Genomic DNA, 8,235 nt, shown 5'->3' with positions numbered 1-8,235 from the left:
GGTAAGAATCCACCGGTGAAGGTAAAAAGGTAGGTTCACATGGCTCCTAGAAATCATGAACACAAGTGGGACAGCCGCCTAAATAGCCACGTCGTACTACTACATCTACTATGGGTCGGCCACCGACTTCTGAACCAAGTAGAGAAGAGGTGCCCGATACCATAGCACAGGCAGCCCCTCCTGCTCCACCTATACTTTCTGCCCAGGATGTAGTGTCAAATTATGGGCAACATGTTGCAAGGACTACAACAACAACAAAATGTGATGATGCAAGGGTTGCAACAGCAACAACTAGAGTTTATGACGGGTCTAAATGCACAGATCAATGTTGTGTTTCAGACTTGGGAGGCACAGGCTGTTCCACCACAGACACAGCAAGTACCTGACATTGCTCCTACCACTATCCCCCAGGCACAACAAGTCCCAGCACCAATGGCTCACCACACAACCCACCCAGAGGGCTCCAATGTACATTATGCCCCACGACCTGATATACCACTAACACAGGGGCAAATGACACCACAGAGCCAAGCCATACTGCCTATACCTATGGACAATGTGAAAGTGATGGAAACGTTCCAGAAGTTTAGGCCTCCCTACTTTGGTGGGATTGCGCAGGACCCTTTGGCACCCACCAAATGGGTAGAGGGAATGGAAAATACATTTAAGTTAATGACCCTCATTGAAGAATAGAAACTGATGTGTGCCAACTACCAACTACAAAATGAGGCAAATGCATGGTGGAAGTCCACTGAACCCATCCTAGTGGCCCTATAGTCTAACCTCACATGGGAACACTTTAAAGTGGCATTCTACAACAACTACTTCTCAGACAGTGTGAGGGAGAGGAAGGAAACAGAATTCATGGAGTTGAAACAAGGGTCCAACTCTGTATTGGAATATCAACAAGATTTTGAGAAGTTGTTCTTCTTCACACCTGAGCATTTGAAGGGGGATTAGGAAAATGTGAAGAGATTTGAGAAAGGGTTAAGACCCGCTATAGGGGCTGTGTTAGTGGCTCAGTACCTCCACAGTTATGCCCAGGTGGTTCAGGCTGCCAAATCCATTGAGGATAAACAAAGAGAGAGCTATCATGCCATCCAAAGGAAGAGGACAGTGGCGCCTAGCAGGTTTGGTAAGGGGACATATTCTAGTGCAGCCTCAGGTCAGTATAGAATACCAGAAACAAGAGAAGCACCACCACCACCTAGACCTATGGTAGCACAGTCTCAGACGGTCCCCTTAAGGTGTTTTGTCTGTCAGCAAACGGGTCACTTTGCAAAGAATTGCTCACAGAGGAGACCTGGTGACCCCTATATAGGACCAACCAGATCAGTGCAGCCATTATCTGCCACCCGTCCGGCTCAGGCACCATAGGGAGCTAGACTGCAAGGGGAAGTGTTTGCACTGACTATTGAGGAAGCAGAGGCATCACCTGGAGTGGTCATAGGTACCTTGTTGATATCGATGACCCCTGCATATGTTTTGTTTGATACTGGTGCATCATATTCATTTGTATCCCCCACTTTTGCCGCTAAGATGAATATCAAGCCAAAAATGTTAACACACAAGTTAGTAGTTAGCACACCAACTGGAAGTGAGGTAGGATTAGAGGAGATTTATGAGCTGTGTCCTATTCAAGTTTGTGGACGGGACATGATTGCCCATTTGATTAAATTAGAGATGCGTGACTTCGATGTTATCTTAGGTATGGATTGGTTATCCGCCTATAGGGCATGTGTTTTATATGCTGAGAAGAAAATTGTATTCAAACTTCGAGAAGGAGGTGAGTTTGTTTACAAAGGGAGAAAAGTCAAGAAGTCCAAGAAACTAGTGATATCTGCACTTGAAGTGAGAAGATTACTAGAGCAAGGATGTGAGGCTTATTTGGCATCTGTGATTGACACAACTGAGGAGAGTAAGTCGGTAGAGGAAATAGAAGTAGTGAGAGAATTTTCAGATATCTTTCCTGATGACTTACCTAGACTACCCCCGGACCGAGAGACTGAATTCAATATTGATCTAATCCCTGGGGCAGCACCTATATCAAAAGCTCCATATAGAATGGCACTTTCAGAACTGAAGGAGTTGAAGGAACAATTACAAGATTTATTGGAGAAAGGGTTCATCCGACCTAGTGTGTCCCCATGGGGAGTACCAGTACTCTTTGTTAGGAAGAAGGATGGGAGTATGAGAATGTGCATAGACTACAGGGAACTCAATAAGCTAACTATCAAGAATAGGTATCCGTTGGCTAGAATTGATGATCTTTTTGATCAATTGCATGGTGCAACCACGTTCTCCAAAATTGACCTTAGATCTGGTTATCATCAACTCAAGATCAGAGAGGGTGACATCAGGAAGATAGCTTTCAGGACCCGTTATGGACACTATGAGTTCCTAGTTATACCATTTGGGCTAACCAATGCCCCTGCAGTGTTCATGGAGTTGATGAATAGAGTATTCCATGATATGTTAGACAACTTTGTCATCGTGTTCATCGACATTTTGATCTATTCGAAGAGCAGGGAGGAACATGCTACCCATTTGAGATTTTCCCTTTAGAGATTGAGAGAGAAGCAGTTGTATGCAAAATTTAGTAAATGTGAGTTTTGGCTTACATAAGTGCATTTCTTAGGACATGTTGTCTCAGAGAAGGGCATTGAAGTTGATCCTGGAAAGGTAAAGGTTGTGGTAGAATGGGAGGCACCTAAGAATGTAGGTGAAATTCATAGTTTCCTGGGGTTAGCAGGGTACTACAGAAGGTTCATCAAAAATTTCTCACGCATTTCTGGACCTATGACTCGACTAACACGGAAGGGAGTGAAATTTGAATGGTCTAAGGAATGTCAAGAAAGTTTCCAGGAATCAAAGCGGAAATTAATAACAGCTCCAGTACTCACTATTCCAGAAGGCAATGCTAGAATGGTAGTATATAGTGATGCATCCAAGCTGGGCTTAGGCTGTGTGTTGATGCAAAATGGCAAGGTTGTAGCATATGCATCTCGACAGCTGAAGGACTATCAAAAGAATTACCCCACTCATGACTTGGAGTTAGTAGCGGTCATTTTTTCTTTAAAGATCTGGCGGCATTATTTATATGGGGAAAAGAGTGAGATCTACAGCGATCATAAGAGTTTGAAATACTTTTTCACCCAAAAGGAGCTGAATATGAGACAAAGAAGATGGTTGGAACTGATGAAGGATTATGACTGCACCATCCATTACCATCCGGGGAAGGCCAACGTAGTGGCTGATGCATTGAGCAGGAAGTCTCAAACTCTATCCCTAGCAGCCTTGACTATGAATGAACAGTTGATTGAGGAAGCTAGAAGAATGGATTTGGAACTACTAATGAATGAGGCGACAGTGACCTTGGCCGCACTTATGATACAACCATCCTTAGTGGAGAAAATCCAAGTCACCCAAGTACTAGATGAGGATCTTCAGAAAATAGTAAGCGACATCAAAGAAGGAAGACAAAAAGATTTAAATTTCAAGTTGACTAAAGATGGGGTCCTCAAGTTCAAAGATAGACTTTGCGTACCAAAGGATGAAGAGATGAGGGAATTAATATTGAAAGAAGCTCATAGTTCACCCTACTCCATCCATCCAGGTAGTACAAAAATGTATAAGGATTTGAAGAAGTCCTATAGGTGGTGTGGCATGAAAACTGACGTAGCCACCCATGTAGCCAGATGCTTCAATTGTCAACAGATCAAAGTAGAAAGGCAAAGGCCACACAGCTTATTACAACCCCTACCCATACCAGAATGGAAATGGGAAAACATTACCATAGATTTTGTCACAGGACTGCCACGTACTCAGAAAGGGAATGACACCATTTGGGTAATTGTAGACCGACTGACTAAGGTGGCCCACTTCATCCCTATGAAGATTACTTACTCCATGGAAAAGTTGGCTCAACTGTATGTTGACAATATTGTCCGATTACATGGGGTACCAGTAAGCATTGTCTTTGACCGCGATGCCAGATTCACCTTCAACTTCTGGACATGTCTATAGACAGCAATGGGGACACAACTGAATTTTAGCATGGCATTCCATCCACAGACAGACGGGCAGTCAGAGAGGACTATACAGAACCTAGAGGATATGTTGCGGGCTTGTGTATTGGATATGAGCTATAGCTAGGATGAGCACTTGTCACTCATAGAGTTCTCCTACAACAATAGCTACCAGGCTACTATAGGCATGGCACCTTATGAAGCCCAGTATGGTAAGAAATGCAGAACGCCTTTGTATTGGGATGAAGTTGGAGAAAGGAGGATCCTAGGCCCGGAACTGATCCAAGCCACTTGTGAGAAAGTGGATGTAATCAGGGAGAGAATTAAGGCGGCTCAATCAAGACAGAAAAACTATGCGGATGTCAGACGGAAGCACCTAGAGTTTGAGGTGGGTGATAAAATTTTTCTAAAAGTATCCCTAATGAGAGGAGTGAAGAGGTTTGGCAAGAAGGGAAAGCTAAGTTCTCGATACATGGGACCTTATGAAATATTGGGTCGAGTCGGAACAGTAGCTTACCGGGTCGCTATGCCACCCGAATTAGAAGGAGCTCATAATGTGTTTCATGTTTCCATGCTCAAGAAGTACGTTTCCGATCCAGCTTATATTTTGACACATGTACCCTTGGAACTTGACACTGATTGGAAGTATGTAGAACAGCCAGAAGAAATCATTGACCGGAGAGACCACATTCTCCGCAATCGGACAATATCTTACGTACTAGTCAAGTGGAGAAATCACTCCAGACAAGAAGCGTCTTGGGAACGTGAGGAGGAAATGAAGAAGAAATATCCTTAGTTGTTTGGATCACCAGGTACGTCAAATTTTAGGGACGAAATTTCTTGTAAGGAGGGGGGAATGTTATACCCGAACCCTAAAACTTCCTATTTAATGTTCAGGTGCGACACCGACACCAATACCAGTGAGCACTGGGTTGCATCCGTCTTTTGCCGAGGAAGGAAGGGCGACCCCACTTGCACCTGCTACCCATGCTTAAGTAATTGGAAGGGATTCCAGACCCGAAGGGAAAGGTCAGTTGAACCTCACACACACTAGAAACCCTGGAGAAGGCCCCACTCAACCAGAAGAGAAATCGCCATACAAAGTGACTAGTTCAGCCTTCACCGGCTGATGGTCACCGGTGGATGGATACTGGTCGAAAATGGGTTAATTTGCCATGGGACCCGGATCTTCGTATCCATGCACATCAAACCACCCCCAATAGTTGGTACAACCTATTGGGGAATAGCTGAATGTATCCGGACACCCTAAGGTGGGCCCGTTAGTGCCGAATAACGGAATAACTCGGTATTAGGTAAAAACCCATTAATTCCCCAAACAGCCCTTAGTGGGACTTAAGTGGCTATAAATATGGCTCTTACCATACATTTCTTCTCCTACTAAAATAGAAAAAGGAAAGGGAGAAAGAAGAAGAAGAAGAAGAAGAAGAAGAAGAAGAAGAAGAAGAAGAAGAAGAAGAAGAAGAAGGAGAAGGAGAGGAAGGAAGGAGGAAGGCTAGGGCTCCATTCTTGAGATAAGCCCATATGATCATCTCTCCACACACACACATAAATCTCTATCTATCTCTCTCTCTCCTTCCCATTTCAATCTTTATTGGGAGTAATGGAGACCCAACCAAATTCCACCTACCCAACCATAAATACTACATAATGGGAGAGGGAAATTAGAGTAAGAGACCTAAATTGGCAAGGTTATTCACTCAACCTTGGGTCTAAGGACAAATCCCTATGAAATCCCTACCCAAAACCCTAGGATTTGGGAATTTGAACAAATCCTCTATGATCTAACATCCTAACCTAATCCTAAGTTGGGAAAAATGAAATTAAACCTAGGTATGGTGTGTGAGAGTGATCTCATGAGCCATTAATGACCATTCCATGAGATCAACCTAAGTCTTCCCCAATGTATCCTAACCTAGACTTGTGTATTGAGGAAATTGGGTGTATCTTAAAACTCTATGTTGATCCACTCACTAATTTCACTAAACCTAAGCTAAGTGAAGTGTGTGAGGATACCCTACATGAAAAACCAACCCTAAAATCACAAAACCCAATTTGTAAACTATACAAAAGAAGGAGAAAGGGGAATGGAGTTGGGAAATGACACCCCACTGAAAAATACATATTTTCACCACCATACATAGGGGCCATAGGGCCAATAGGGCTGATCTAGGCAAGAAAACCCCAATTTTACCTTCACCGAAGGATGGTCACCGGCTAGCCGGTGAAGGCAGGAACCATCCACCGGTGAAAATATTACAGGATGTGCATTTCGTTCGGATTCATCCACCGGTGAACTCACCGGCGGATGACCATCCACCGGTGAACATCCACCGGTGAACCATTTTAAAGTTAATTTTTAATCCTTTTAATTGGGGCACGAGTCTTAGTGTCCCAGTCCTCTATGAATACTCGAATAACCTAAAAACACTATATATCCTAGGAGTGGAACTGAGAAGTGACGGAGACACACAACACGAAACCATCAACTATCTACCGCCATCTAGAACACGAGGTGAGGGGATTTTGTGTATTTTTATGGAATGCTTGCATCATAATGCATATGTGAATGAATTTTTTCATTTTGTATATTATTATATTATTCCTTATATATGGTGTTGATGTGGCATGAGAATGTGGATTATGATTGTGCATGTGTCTGTGTGTGTGTGTGACTGGGGTGCAGGGTGGCCAACAGTTGGTGCCGATGGCACTGCATGCTCAGGGTGCATGTGTGCTTGTGAGTGTGTGACTGGGGTGCAGGATGGCCAACGGTTGGTGCCGGTGGCACTGCATGCTCAGGGTGCATGTGTGCATGTGGGTGTGTGACTAGGGTGCAGGGTGGCCAACGGTTGGTGCTGGCAGCACTGCATGCTCAGGGTGTGTGTGTGTGTCTATATGTGTGACTGGGGTGTAGGGTGGCCAACGGTTGTCACCGGCGGCACTGCATGCTCAGGGTGAGTGTGTGTCTGTGACTGGGGTGCAGGGTGGCTAATGGTTGGTGCCGGCGGCACTGGATGCTCAGGGTGTGTGTGAGTGTGATTGAATTGTGTTGTGGCATATTAGAATGCATTGGGATAGGATAACCACCCTGATGCTACAACCCTTACCAATAGGGGTTTACATATTGGCTAATCCTCTCGTCCGACGATCTGTGGTTGGGGACGATTTTCGGTGACTGAGGTGCGAAGATGCCAGCGTCGTGACAGACCCTCTCTCGATGTTTGATTCGGTGATGGGTATACCCTACATGCGATGTTGGATTCGATGTAGTGGTATCATGGGAGGGTTATTAATAGGGGTTTGCCGGGTAACAATGTGGTTTCGAAATTGGCACGCTCATGACTCGCAACTAGCTAGTATCCCTAGGGACTGATAACTTATATTCATGACTGGGGATAATACCTACGTTGCAGTAGCACTTATATCCCCTTTGGACTTAGAAATTTTTTCTTAGAATTGCTTGATAATAAATGGATCATGTCATTGCACTCATATAATTGCATTCATATTGATATGGTCGGGTATGAATATTCATACTGTTGCATTTTCTTGGATTGTCATGATTGCTTGTATGTGTTACCCTCACTGGGCTTCATGGAAGCTCACCCCCTGTTGTTGCCCCTTTTTAGATGTTGATTCAGGAAATCCTTTGGAAACTGTAATCGAGGTCCCAGCTCTCTACGGAGGTGACCTTTGGGATGAGGAGCTGGTTGTGCACGAGGATGGATGCGTGTGCGATGATTGTGCATTTGGAGCACTCTAAGGATGGGAGTATCATATTCTATTTTTGATTCTTTTTGTACTTAACAGATGTAGCCCTATGGGGGTATAACTTTAATTATGATCCAGATGTGAAAACCATTTTTTTTGTGTAAATATGGTAAATATCAATAGAAATCACCAGTTGATATATATTTTGTTTATATTATAAGTATGTGATTTTAGAATTCATTTCATAATCGTATGAACTTAAAGTACTGCATCGTGGATCCTGGATGGATGGTGGACACGTGTGCGTGTCCATGTCGCCAGCCTTCAGGTGAGTGGAGGCGGGGTGTGACACAGAGACATCGGGCGGAAGTGTGACCGAGGGGCAAGAATGATTTCGGGTAGCCACCTAAAGAAGTTAGAATTCATTAATAATGGCCTAAGTAGCCTTAACCAAAACTCATCTCTTGCGAAGTTT

At 44.0% G+C, this 8,235-nt stretch overlaps 1 pseudogene; it reads left to right on the top strand.

Annotated features, from left to right (window-relative positions):
* Nucleotides 1-222: 222 nt before the first annotated feature.
* On the top strand, nt 223-7,881 carry LOC122082180 (annotated as a pseudogene).
* The last annotated feature ends 354 nt before the right edge of the window (nt 7,882-8,235 follow it).

The sequence above is a fragment of the Macadamia integrifolia genome, chromosome 6 (genome assembly GCF_013358625.1).
Source record: "Macadamia integrifolia cultivar HAES 741 chromosome 6, SCU_Mint_v3, whole genome shotgun sequence".
NCBI classification, from domain to species: domain Eukaryota; kingdom Viridiplantae; phylum Streptophyta; class Magnoliopsida; order Proteales; family Proteaceae; genus Macadamia; species Macadamia integrifolia.
This window is presented reverse-complemented; position numbering and strand designations above follow the sequence as displayed.